Source organism: Panthera onca, chromosome X (assembly GCF_046562875.1).
Source record: "Panthera onca isolate mPanOnc1 chromosome X, mPanOnc1 haplotype 2, whole genome shotgun sequence".
In the NCBI taxonomy this organism is placed as follows: domain Eukaryota; kingdom Metazoa; phylum Chordata; class Mammalia; order Carnivora; family Felidae; genus Panthera; species Panthera onca.
In genome coordinates, this window is record NC_138357.1 from 66,956,666 (window position 1) to 66,970,393 (window position 13,728).

The window sequence follows — 13,728 nt, forward strand, 5'->3', positions numbered from 1 at the left end:
TAAGAATGCAAAATGAAGAAAGATTGGAGACAGGAAGATAATCCAGGCATTCAGTGACCAGACTATAGACCATTTTTAAGGGCGAAAGGAAGAGATCACTAGAGGTTGTATAAGTGAACTTCTTAAATTGCAAGAAAAAGCTGTCATTTCCTTTTGCTCTTCCCCCAAGGAGCCCACTTCCTTCAGGACTTCTTATTTTACGTGCAAAATGTCACTTGCTTTGATTACCCTCTCAAGCCTAATGGTAAGACCATTAGTGGCATACCTGTTCTTTTTTTCATTTTTCATTACTCCTAATTATACTCTTACACGTATATATAGAAAGTGAGTTCGGTCCATTTAACTAAATTGAGTGTAATGCTGTTTGTTTCCTCAAGCTAATTTTTCAAAGGGCTAAGTCCATTCCTTTTAATTTTCCTTCAGACCCGTCCATTCCTTTTAGTTTTCCTTCAGACCCACCCATTCCAAGTGCTAGTATCTGTTGTTAATATTATAAGTTTCCTTTGGTGTTTTCAAAGTGGCTTGTGGTTATTGTGTGTTAACCTGTATACGACATAGCTGTGAAAAAAAAAGAATAATTACATTCTCCTCATGACAGTTAAGGTAAAAGAACGAAATAAAATCCATTGCACTTAGGCGGCAGATAGCATTCTAGTTGAGCTATCTGGGTCTTCAGGTCTCATTTGGAAAATAGGACTATAATGACAACACTTCTGAAGGCAGGACCCTGGACCAGGTGAGTTCCTGAAGTGCCTTTCAGCTCCAAGAGTTAAAGTTTAACTGTGAGCTAAGCACAGTTTGAAGGCAAAAGGCGATGGGTTTGTCTAAGGTTACATGGTAAATTTGTGAACGGAATTAGAAATCCCTTGCCTTTGGTTAACAGTCTCCCAGACTAAGGTATACCTTTTCTTTTCCTCGGGTTAGAAAAATAAGAGGTCTGACAGGCGTTTTAATGACAAAGCAGATAAGTTGTAATGGGCTCTAATTACCACTTCCATAACTGTAACCTTTATCTTTTGCCCAGAGGCACTCCCAGAGCTGTGTTTCTTACTGTGTTTCTGGAACTCAGAAAATGAAAGACTGTTTAAGGATCTGATTCTTCTATCTTTGTTGCCTGATTGGGTTTATATACATGACAAAACATCAAAGTAAATATAAGTCTGGTTCTGTAAAGTCAGCTTTTAACGATAACTTTCCATTCTATTCATAACTTTAAACCCCAAATTAGGCCAATGTTTAAATTGTCTGGTCTGGGTGAAATTTATAGTAAGAGGCGATATTGTTTATATTGACTCTTACGTCGCAACACATATGGCATACTTTTTGAGGTATAGGTTTTATAAAGAGTCAAATCTCGTGACCCAAACTAAGAAGAGTGAAATAGTAATCTTTTTTTTTTTTTTTTTTTTTTTCTGTAGCTGCTTGTCCTTGTCCTTACATGCCAGTAGCAAAGTCGGTAGAAACATGTCTAGCCTGCTGAATACATTTCAGTGGAAACAAAACCAAACTTGGGAAAAACGTGGTTAATATAATCATCTGAGGTCTTGTTAGTTCATTCCCAGCTCTTGGTAGGCTTTCAGCTATAGAGTGGAGGCTTTAGTGATGCAGGGTTGCTTGAATACTATCCTTAGTAAAGTAGACCTTTTGTTAGCAAGTTTTCCTGCCCTCTTCCCTTATCTTGCACACTCTACTGAATGTGTAAGCTCAAATGAAGTGCCTGCCTGCCTGCCATTTTCCCCCTTCTTCACCCCCCCCACCCTATCACATACATATATATATATATACATACTCCTTTATATTCTAATACTTCAGTGTAGTGGGGAAAGCCCATAGAATCATAGAATGCTAGGGATCTTAGAGACCCTGTAGCCTAGCCCTTTCCCTTTACAATCTGGAAAACAAAGGCCCAGAAACGGAAAGAGGCCCAAGAGTACCAGTGTCCTCTAGCTTCTATTCCACTTCTCATTCCACTCCATTCAGATGCCTGCTATTACACTTGTATTCCAATTCACTTCTTCAGTCTGCCAGACCACATTAAGTAAAATTTCAGAATAACTATTACTGAACTAAGCTTCAAAATGGAAAATGTTTGCGGAAAGTAGAGGAATATGTGAACCAAAATGAAAGGGAAACAAATTCTTGTGTGTCACCTGTAAAATGGGAAGACTGCTGACATATCCCCTAAGCTTTTAATTTAGTATCTAGGGTGTTGGCTTCAGGACTTTGTTTCAGAGGGATATTTAATCTGTTTAAAAGGTTCTTTTACCACAATCATCAAAGTTTAGAACAATAGGATCTAGAAGCACTGTTCCACTTTCCAGATATTAGTGTCCTTCAGTGCCAAGAATGAAATCATTCAGACTTCCTCAAAGGAGGCAGGTTAATGTACCAAGTACTTTAAAATCTTCTTTTTCAAATGAGAAATGCTGGTATATTCACAGGGAAACAAGAGAGAAAGCTCTGTTAGTGTAGTGGTCTCAGTCAGGATAAGGGTAAACTATTCTTTAGTTATGGAGATGTGCTATAAGGACCATTAATAGTTTATATATTTCCAAAGAACTGAAAAACCAGCAAAACAATTTTGATACATTAGAATTCTAGGGCCTGGCTCAATCTGTATAAACTTAGAAAAGTTTCTTCACCTCTCTGAATCTTCACTCACAAAGCAAGATTTATTGAACACCTATTAGGTGTCAGGCACTGTGATTAGTCACTTTTGTAATTCCTGTTTTACAGGTGAGGAAATAGGTTTAAAATAATTCAGTTATTAACCCAGTGTCTCATAACTGACTGGAGGAGGCAGGATTCAACAACGTGTATCAGATTCTATGTTTTTGCCATTGAAGAAGCTTGCAACCCTTCCTAGAACCATGATTTAATTCCACCCTTTAGCAAACCATTAAGGGTACCTTATCACTTTGTTCTTTTGCATATCAGCTCCCATTTGTCTGCTTTTACTTTCAGCAAGGTCTTAAAGAAACAGAATACTCCCCCTTGGTGTGGTGTTTCTAAGTAACTTCCTTCTGTCCCTCTTCACTGTTGCCTAGAGGGCTTGGCTTTCTCTTTTCATTTCCTTCTGTGATCCAAAAAGAAGTGTCTGAAAAGTCCAGTTTGAATACTTTAAAGTGTGTTTTAAGATATCACAATTCATTTTTGAATACAGCGGCTTCCTCACAAGTTCAATTAGACACCAACTAAGATACTAAAAGTAGAAGTATTCTGAACAAAGATTATTTTTCATTTTTCCACCTGATAAAGTCTAAGTGCCATTTGAGCAACATCTTAAAAGATAGCTAGAATATAGATATATAGAGATTGAGGAAAATGGCATCTCAGAGGAAACAGCTAACAAACATATGTAGGCAGCAAAGAATAGAATTCAGTATAGTTCCAGAATTCTGTACTTGTGCACAGAAGTCTATAGCCCCATTTAAGACAACAGTTTCTATAATGCACAGTTTGTAGTTAAATGGTGTGGTAGGCCACCGAAAAATGGAGCCCCGAAGATGTCCATGTCCTAATCTCAGAATCTGTGAATATGTTAGATTACATGACAGAAGAGAATTAAGGTTGCAGGAATTAAGTTTGCTAATCAGCTGACATTGAAATGGGGAGTCGCCTGGATTATCTAGGTGGGCCCAATATAATCAGAAGGGTCCTTAAAAGTGGAAAAGGGAGGCAGAGCGAGAGTCACAGGCAGATGTGACCAGGAACAAACACCTCAGAGAGATGCAATGTTGCTGCCTGTGAAAATGTGGGGAGAGGGTCATGAGGCAAGGAATGTGGGTGGCCTCTAGAAGCTAGAAGGAGTAAGGAGAAGAATTCTCACCTAAGAACCCCCAAAAAGGAGTATCGCTCCGCTGACACCTTGATTTTAGCCCAGTGAGACCTGGATCAGACTTTTACCTACAGAACTGAAAGATAATAAATGGGTGTTGTTATAAGCCACCAAGTTTGTGGTTATTTGTTACAACATCAATAGGAAACCAATACAATGGTCATTTGTGTGAGTACTTGATCAATGTCTTGCTCCTCTGCTAGATATGTGAACTCTCTTAAGGCAGAGACCCATATTCACTTTAATATCCTTAGCACTTGACACAGAAAAAGTGTGAGAAAAATGTTTGATGAATTTATGTGTGGATGTCTTGGCATTTATATCTTATCTGAGAACATCATGCCAATGTCAATAGCATCAGTCTGTGTTTCTGTGTGCTTAAACGTGTATGTATGTGTGTGTGTATGTATGTAAATATATATATATATATATATATATATATATATATATATATATATATGCCTATTCTCCTTTACTTTGGGTCTCTTTGTCTTCCTCCTTCCCTTTAGTATCTCTTCTGTCCCTATCTTTTTAAAAAGTTTTATTTTCTTTATAGTGCGAGTGAGAGAGGGGCAGAGAGAGAGAGAGGAGAGAGAATCCCAAGCACGCTCTGTGCTGCCAGCAGAGAGCCAGACACAGGGCTCGAACTCACAAAACCATGAGATCATGACCTGGGCTGAAACCAAGAGTTGGATGCTTAACCAACTGAGCCACCCAGGCATCCCTGTCCCTATTTCTTAACAAGCCATAACAAAAGCCTATATTCTCCACTATGTTTACCTAATAAAGTCTTATATTTTCTTTTCATAGTTTTTAAAAAAGAAGTAATGTAGTTTATTGCAGTGAAAAAATGCTTTATAATCAAGGGCCCCTTCATTTATTACCTATTTAATGGGTAAGTGATCCTTGATAGGAGTTTCTCATTTCTGACTTAGGATGGTGTGTAGAACTCAGGGGCAGAAACATCCCACAGAAGCTGTCCTGTTATATCTGCTAGTGGGAACTTGTTCCCTGATTGTATGGCCCACATTGCCCAAATAACATAATTTCCTCTCTTCTGAGAGGAAATTGTTTGACATTGTTTATCCAGAAGAAATCAGAAGCCCCATTAGGACCAGAGTTATTCTGTCTTTCCCTGGCTCCATCCTCTACTGAATTTGATCATAAAGATGTTTAATGTTTGAATGGGATACACTGGAGTCCTGAGGAAGGCATAAGGCCTATTGTTCACTTACAAAGCTCAGAATGTTCCATGAAACAGAATGGCCTAACGAAAGGTAAAACTTTTGGTGGGAAAGTTCTTGAAGTTTCTAGTGATTAAGAACATTTAGGGAACTCTTCATTCCTAGAATTGGAAGGACCTGGGCTAGTCCAGTGCTTCTCAAGTTTTAATGTATGTGCAAATCACCAGGGGAACTTATTAAATTTTAGATTCTGATACAGCAGGTGTGGGATGGGGCCTAAGAATCTGCATTTCTAGCAGGCTTCTGGGTGATGTTGATGCTGCTGGTCCAGGGACCATACTTCGAGGAGCAAGAGGATAATGGATATAGGACAGTCAGAGATAGGGTATCTGCTTTCTGCACAGGGGAACCAGAAGATGGGCGTTTCTAGAAGCAGCGCCTCAGAGAAGGTGTCTGACCTTCCCTCTCCTCTCCAGGAGATGCAGGGCCTAGGTCTCTCATGTGTTGGGGTCCCCAGAACCAGGAGTTGGGGCAGTTCCCTGGGTGTATTAGGGTAATTAACCCCAGCTGCTACAAAGACCAAAACACAATTTGAAAACCACTATAGGGTGAATAGAAAAAGTCTGGAATGGTATACACCAGAATATTAAAGATGATAGGGATTGAAAATATAGCTACCTTTGTTTTTTTCTTTTTGGTGATCTGTATTTTCTGATTTTTTCTGTAGAAAAAAAAAACCCAAACTTGTATAATTTTTCAAAAGCTACTTTTAAAAAAGGTGCATATATTACTTTTACAATAATGAGGAAATAGGCTTGCTGAAATCAAAACAAACCCAATCATATTCTGCATGTAATTATTTCTTGAATAACGATAATAATATCTAACACTTATCAAGCACTTACTACATACAAGTTATTGTTGTTTCACAAATATTATCTTATTTATTACTTGCAACAATTCTGATGCAGGTACTATAATTTCCCCTATTTTGCCATTGAGAAAACTAAGGCATGGAGAGGTTTAAGTGACTTACTTAATTTTAAGGTAAGTGGCAAAGCCAGAATTTGACCCCAGGCACTGGTGGCTCCAGAGTATATGCTCTTAAACACTACTATATATTACCTCCATTAGAGTACATACACAGCATCTGTTTTAGGCCTCAGAGTCAATCCTACCCTAAAAACAAATGCAAAGAGTCCTTTCTCTGTTTTTTCCTCAAGCCATAGCCCTATCACCCCTTTGTCTTTTCTGCTAAACCTCTTGAAAGTGTGGTCTATACTTGGTGTCTGCATTTTCCCTCGCTCTGCTCTTCACTCCTCAGATCCAGCAATATGTCTTCTGCTCCAACCCTGCCACAGAAGATGTTTTCTTGACAGGAACCCATGATATCCTAATCACCAAAGCCTATGACTGTTTCTCAGAAAGAAAAATCCCACAACTTGTGGACTAGAGTCACAACAAAATAATGATCTCTAAACTCAGCTGCCTAGAAACTCTTCTAAGTGTCCTTAATCAGCTGCCTACTACCCTCTTCTCCATGCTCAGAAGATGGCCTTGCCTCCCAGTTCACTGAGAATGACAAAAGCATCAGGTCAGAACCTCTCAACCTCCTTTCCCCCCAGTCCCCTTCACAAACATACCTTTTCCTTCCCCTTCTTTTGTCTTTCAGTGTCAGTGTCTCCCTTCTGGCAAGAAATGAATTCCTCTACTTGTGCTATGGAGCCAAATTCTTCCCTCCTCCTTCGAGATCTGGATGTATCCATCTTCCCTTCTCTCCTATACTTTCAACCTCCATCTACTCATCTCTTCCTGACTGGATAACTGCAGTAGTCTCTTCATTGGTCTTCCCACCTTCATCCAATCCATCCTCCACACTGCATCCAGAGTGATATTAAAATGCAAATCTGATCATGTTTCATTTCCTTAGGTTGCCCCCCACCATATAGCAGCTCATATGACAGGGAATATAATGTTATATTTATCACTAAATTTCTAAAAGTCATCAAAACTGCCAGGAGTCTTGGCCTCTTTAGCTTAGAATTTCTGTGCCCCACCTCCCAGATGTGTTTTGTGGATTAGTGTGGGAGGAGCTAGTGGTTGTTTTCTCCGTCAGTTGGCCCCAGGGGTTTCAGTCATTACTGTGCAATCACTGTACATGGGGGCAGAAAAACTCCAGGGCAAGAGACACAGGCTGAAGAGCAATAGGATTTCTCTGTGCTTTCGGAACCTTTGGTTATACTGTAAGCCTTGCCTCAAGTCAAGTCCATGAATATTTGCTAGCACCTATTGAGTTCCCTGCAGTGTGATGGGTATGATAAAGAAGTTATAGAGTGGTGCCTGGGTAACTCAGTGGTTTAAGCATCCAACTCTTGGTTTCAGCTCATGTCATGATCTCACGGTTTCATGAGTTTGAGCCCCGTTATCAGGCTCTGTGCTGGTAGTGTGGAGTCTGCTTGGGATTCTCAGTCTCCATCTGTCTGCCCCTCCCCCACTTGTGATGTTTATGTGCTTCTCAAAATAAATAAAATTAATAAAAAAGAGAGAACTTGCTATGGTCTGGATCTTGGCATTAAGAAGCTTGTGTATTTGGGGGCGCCTGGGTGGCTCAGTAGGTTAAGCGTCCGACTTCGGCTCAGGTCATGTGAGTTCGAGCCCCGCATTGGGCTCTGTGCTGACTGCTGGTAGCCTGGAGCCTGCTTCGGATTCTGTGTCTCCTTCTGTCTCTGCCCCTTCCCCACTTGTGCTCTGTCTCTCTCTGTCTCTCAAAAATAAATAAAAATGTAAAAAAAAATTTAAAAAGCTTGTGTATTTGTATGTATCTCCTATTGATTATTTTCCGTGTGCCAGCCACTATCCTATTTTATTTATGTTCATTGAGTCATTTAGTCTTGTATTACTCTACCATTTTATAAATGAGAAAGCTGAGGCTTGCCAAAGGGTCATACACATCACATGGAACATCCACGTTTCGAATCCAAATCTGCTACCTGCAAAGCCCCTTCTATTTTTTTTAAGTGACACTTCTTGCAACCTGTTTGGGAATATACGGCTGATGCTCTTGACATGAAGACAGCACGTTGGAGCAGTAATGATGAAGTGGTAATATGTGGTAGCACTATAGACAAAATGATGTGATGTGAAGATCCTAGGATGGAAGTTTGGTAAACTCTGGAGCCAATTTTGATTCTGTCACTAAGCATGTACCTTAAATATATTACCCTCTTTGGGCATCAGTCTCCTATTTTTAATTTTTATTTAAAAAATTTAATTCCAGTGTAGTTAACATACAGTGTTATATTAGTTTCAGGTGTACAATATAGTGATTCAACAGTACTATACATTACTCAGTGCTCATCATGGTACTCATAACCGTGTACTCATAACCCCCTTCACCTCTTTCACCAATCCCCCAACCACCCACCTCCTCTCTGATAGCCATCAGTTTGTTCTCTATAGTTAAGAGTCTGTTTCTTGGTTTGTCTCTTATTTTTCTTTGCCAATTTGTTTTGTTTCTTAAATTTCAAATATGAATCAATTGGTGTTTGTCTTTCTCTGACTTGCTTATTTTGCATAACATTATGCTCTATCAATGTTATTGCAAATGGGAAGATTTCATTTTTATGGCTGAGTAAAATTCCATTGTTATATTTATGTCACTTCTTCTCTATCCATACATCTATAGATGATGGCACTTGGGCTATTTCCACAATTTGGCTATTGGAAATAATACTGCTACAAACATAAGGGTGCATGCATTCCTTTGAATTAGTGTTTTTTGTATTTTTTGGGTACATACCCAGTAGTGTGATTCCTGAATTGTAGGGTAGTTCTATTTTTAATTTTTTGAGGATCCTCCACACTGTTTTACACAGTGGCTGCACCAGTGCAAGAGGGTTCCTTTTTCTCCATCCTCCACAACACTTGTTTCTTGAGTTTTTTATTTTAGTCATTCTGGCAGGTGTGAGGTGATACCTCATTGAAGTTTTGATTTGCATTTCCCTGATGATGAGTGATGTTGAACATCTTTTCATGTGTCTGTTGGCGATCTGTATCTGTATGTTTTCTCTGGAGAAATGTCTATTCATGTCTTCTGCCATTTTTAAATCAGATTATTTGTTTTTTCAGTGTTGAGTTGTATCAGTTTTTAATATATTTTGTCTACTAACCCTTAATCAGATATGTCATTTGCAAATATCTTCTCCCATTCAGTAGGTTGTTGTTTAGTTTTGTTTATTGTTGCCTTTTCTGTGAAGAAGCTTTTTATTTTTATGTAGTCCCCACAGTTTATTTTTGCTTTTGTTTCCTTTGCCTCAGGAGACATATCTAGAAAAGAGTGGGTGGGTCTGATGTCAGAAAAATTACTGCTTGTGCAGTAATTTCAGGGTTTTTATAGTTTCAGGTCTCACATTTCAGTCCTTGATCCATTTTGAATTTATCTTTCTATATGGTGTAACCCAGTGGTCCAGTTTCATTCTTTTGCATGTAGTTGTCCAGTTTTCTCAACACCATCTGTTGAAGAGACTGTTTTTTTCCCTCTGTTGTATATTCTTTCCTCTTTTGTCAAAGATTAATTGGCCATATAAACATGAGTTTATTTCTGGCCTTTCTATTCTATTCCATTCAATTATCTATGTGCTTGCCTATTTTTGTGCCAGTACCATACTGCTTTGATTACTACAGTTTTGTAATATAACTTGAAGCCTGGAATTTTGATACCTCCAGCTTTGTTCTTCTTTTTCAAGATTGTTTTGGATATTCAGGATCTTCTGTGTTTCCATACATATTCTAATTTGGTGGAAAATGTCGATATTTTGATACGGATTGCATTAAATTTGTAGAATGCTTTGGGTAGTGTGGACATTTTGACAATATTTGTCTTTCCAATCCATGAGCATAGAATATCTTCTATTTGCATGTCTTGTGTTCAATTTCTTTCATCACTGTTTTATAGTTTGCAGAGTATAGATCTTTCACTTCCTTGGTTAAGGTTATTTCTAGGCATTTTATTGTCTTTGGTACAATTGTAAATGGGACATATTTTTTAATTTCTCTTTCTGTTGCTTCATTATTAGTATATAAAAATGCCACAAATTTCCGTATGTTGATTTTGTATCCTGTGACCTTACTGAATTCATTTATCAGTTCTAGTAGTTTTTTGGCAGAGTCTTTGGGATTTTCTATGTAGAATATCATGCCGTTGGCAAATAGTGAAAGTTTTACTTCTTCCTTACCAGTTTGGATGCCTTTTATTTCTTTTTGTTGTCTGATTGCTGTGGCTAGGGCTTCCAGTACTATATTGAATAAAAGTGGTGAGAATGGACATCCCTATCTTGTTCCTGACCTTAACAGAAATGCTTTCAGTTTTACCTCCCCACTGACTATAATGTTAGCTGTGATTTTTCATAATGGCCTTTATTATGTTGAGGTATGTTTCCTCTACACCTACTTTGTGAGGGTTTTTATCATGAATGGATATTGTACTTTGTCAAATGCTTTTTCTGCATGTATTGAAATGATCATATGGTTTTTATCCCTTCTTTTATTGATGTGATGTATCACATTGATTAACTAGAGGATATTGAACCACGCTTGCATTCTGGGAATAAATCACACTTGATTGTGGTGAATGATTTTATAAAGGTATCATTGGATTTTGTTTGCTAATGTTTTGTTGAGGATTTTGCATGTATGATTGTCAGAAATATTGGCCTTTGGTTCTCTCTCTCTCTCTTTTTGCAGTGTCTTTGCAGTGGTTTTGGTACCAGTGTAACACTGGCTTCATAGAATGAATTAGGAAGTTTTTTGTTTTCTTCTATTTTTTTGGAATAGTTTGAGAAGAATAAGTATTAACTCTTCTCTAAATGTTTGGTAGAAAACCTGAGAAGCAATCTGGTCCTGCACTTTTGGACTTTTGTTTGTTGAGAGTTTTTTTTTTTTTTTTTTTTTTAACTGATTCAATTTCATTGCTAGGAATCGATCTGTTCAGATTTTAAATTTATTTCAGATTCAATTTGGGGAGGTTATATGTTTCTAGGAATTTACTATTTCTTCTAGGTTGTCCAATTTGTTGGTATATGATATTTTGTAATATTCTCTTATAATCTTTTGTATTTATGTGGTGTCAGTTGTTATTTCTGCCCTTTCATTTCTGATTTTATTTATTTGAGTCCTCTCTCTCCCTCTCTCTCTCTTTTGATGAGTCTGGCTAAAGGTTTATTGATTTTGTTGATCTTTTCAAAGAACCAACTCCTTGTTTCATTGATCTGTTCTATTTTTTTAGTTTCTATCTTGTTTATTTCTGCTGTAATTTTTATTATTCCCTTTCTTCTATTGGTTTTGGATTTTGTTTGTTCTTCTTTTTCTAGTTCCTTTAAATCTAAGGTTAGGTTGTATATTTGTGATTTTTATTGCTTTTTGAGGTACCTCAGTACTGTTATAAACTTCCCTCTTAAGAACAGCTTTTGCTGTATCCCAAAGACTTTGGACCATTGTGTTTTATTTTCTTTTGTCTCTGTGTATTATTTGATTTCATCTTTGATTTCTTGGTTGACCCATTCATTGTTTAGTAGCATATTATTTAACCTTCGTGTATTTGTGTGCTTTCCAGGTTTTTTCCTTGTGGTTGATTTCTAGTTTCATAGTTTTGTGGTCAGGAGAGATGCATTATGACTTCAATCTTTTTGAATTTGTTGAGACTTGTTTTGTGGCCTAATATGTGATCCATTCTGGAGAACGTTCCATGTGCACTTGAAAAGAATGTGTATTCTGCTGTGTTAGTATAGAAGGTTCTGAATATATCTGTTAGATCCATCTTGTCCAATGTGTCATTCAAAGCCACTGTTTCCCTGTTGATTTTCCATTTGGATGATCTATGCAATGATGTAAGTGGGATGTTAAAGTACCACTTTTGTATTGTATTGTTATGGTTTGTATTGTATTGTATTGTATTGTAAATGTTATTGTATTACTATCAATTACTTCCTTTATGTTTGTTTATTAACTGCTTTATGTATTTGTGTGCTTTCATGTTGGGTACATAAATATTTACAATTGTTATATCTTCTTGTTGGAATTTTCTATTTATGTATATATAGTGTCCATCTTTGTCTCTTTTACATCTTTTATTTTAAAGTCTATTTTGTGTGATAGAAGTATTGCTACTCCAACTTTCTTTTCACATCCATTTGCATGATAAATGTTTCCCCATTCCCTCACTTTCAATCTGCATGTGTCCTTAGGTCTGAAATGAGTCTCTTGTAGGCAGCATATACGTGGGTCTTATTTTTTATCCATTTTGTTGCCCTATGTCTTTTATAGGAACATTTAGTCCATTTACATTAAAAATAATTATTGATGTGTGTATTTATTGCCTTTTGTTACTTGTTTTGTTACTTGTTTTTTAAAGTTTATTTATTTTGACAGGGAGAGAGAGAGAGAAAGAGAGAGAGCGAGCACAAGCAGGGGATGAGCAAAGAGAGAGGGAGAGACAGCGAATCCAAGAAGGCTCTGCACTCTCAGCATGGAGCTTGATGTGGGGCTCTCACAAGAACCATGAGAGCATGACCTGAGCTGAAATTTGGACACTTAAACAACTGAGCCACTCAGGCATCCCTTAAGGTTGTTTTTGTAGTTTCTGTTTCTTTATTCTCTTGCTCTCTTCTCTCATGATTAGTTGGCTTTCTTTAGTGAAATACTTGGATTCCTTACTCTTTAGTTTTTGAATATCTATTATGTTTTTTGACTTGTGGTTACCATTCAGTTTATATATAACATCTTCTGCATATATCAGTCTATATTAAGCTCACTTAATTTTGAACTCAACTTTACTCCTCTCCCCTCCACATTTCAGATATTTGGTATTATATTTTGCATCCTTTTATTTTGTGCTTCTCTCGACTGGTTTTTACAGGTATATATTTTGGCTTTTGTGCTTCCTATTTTTTCTTACTCTTTCTTATGTTTTTTTGTTTTTTCCCTCAGAGTCCCCCCTTAACATTTCTTGTAGGGCTGGTTTAATGCTCATGAATTCTTTTAACTTTTGCTTGTCTGGGAAACTATTTATCTCTCCTTCTATTCTGATAGATATCCTTCTATTCTGAAGGATAGCCTTGCTAAACAGAATATTCTTGCCTGCATATTTTTCCCTTTAAGCAATTTGAATATGTTTTGCCATGCTCTTCTGGACTGCAAAGTTTCTGCTGAAAAATCAGCTGACAGCCTTATGTGGCTTCCTTTGTATGTAATTGTCTTCTTTTCTGTTGTCACCTTCAAAATTCTTTATCACTATTTTTTCGCCATTTTAATTACTATGTGTCTTGGTGTGGACTTCCTTGAGTTGAATTTGGGGATCTTTGTGGCTCCTGAATTTGGATCTCTGTTTCCCTCCCCAGATTCAGGAAGTTTTCAGCTATTATTTCTTATTTATTTATTTATTTATTTATTTATTTATTTATTCATTTATTTATGTATTTATTTATAAGCTTTTATTTTACTTCCAGTTGGTTACTTCCAGTTAGTTAACATACAGTGTTATACTAGTTTCAGGTGTACAATATAGCGATCCAACAATTCCATACATCACCCAGTACTCATCACAAGTGCACTCCTTAATCCTCATCACCTATTTAACCCACCCCCCACACCCACTATTATTTCTTCCAATATATTTTCTGTTCCCCTTTCTCTCTGTTCTTCTGGGATCCC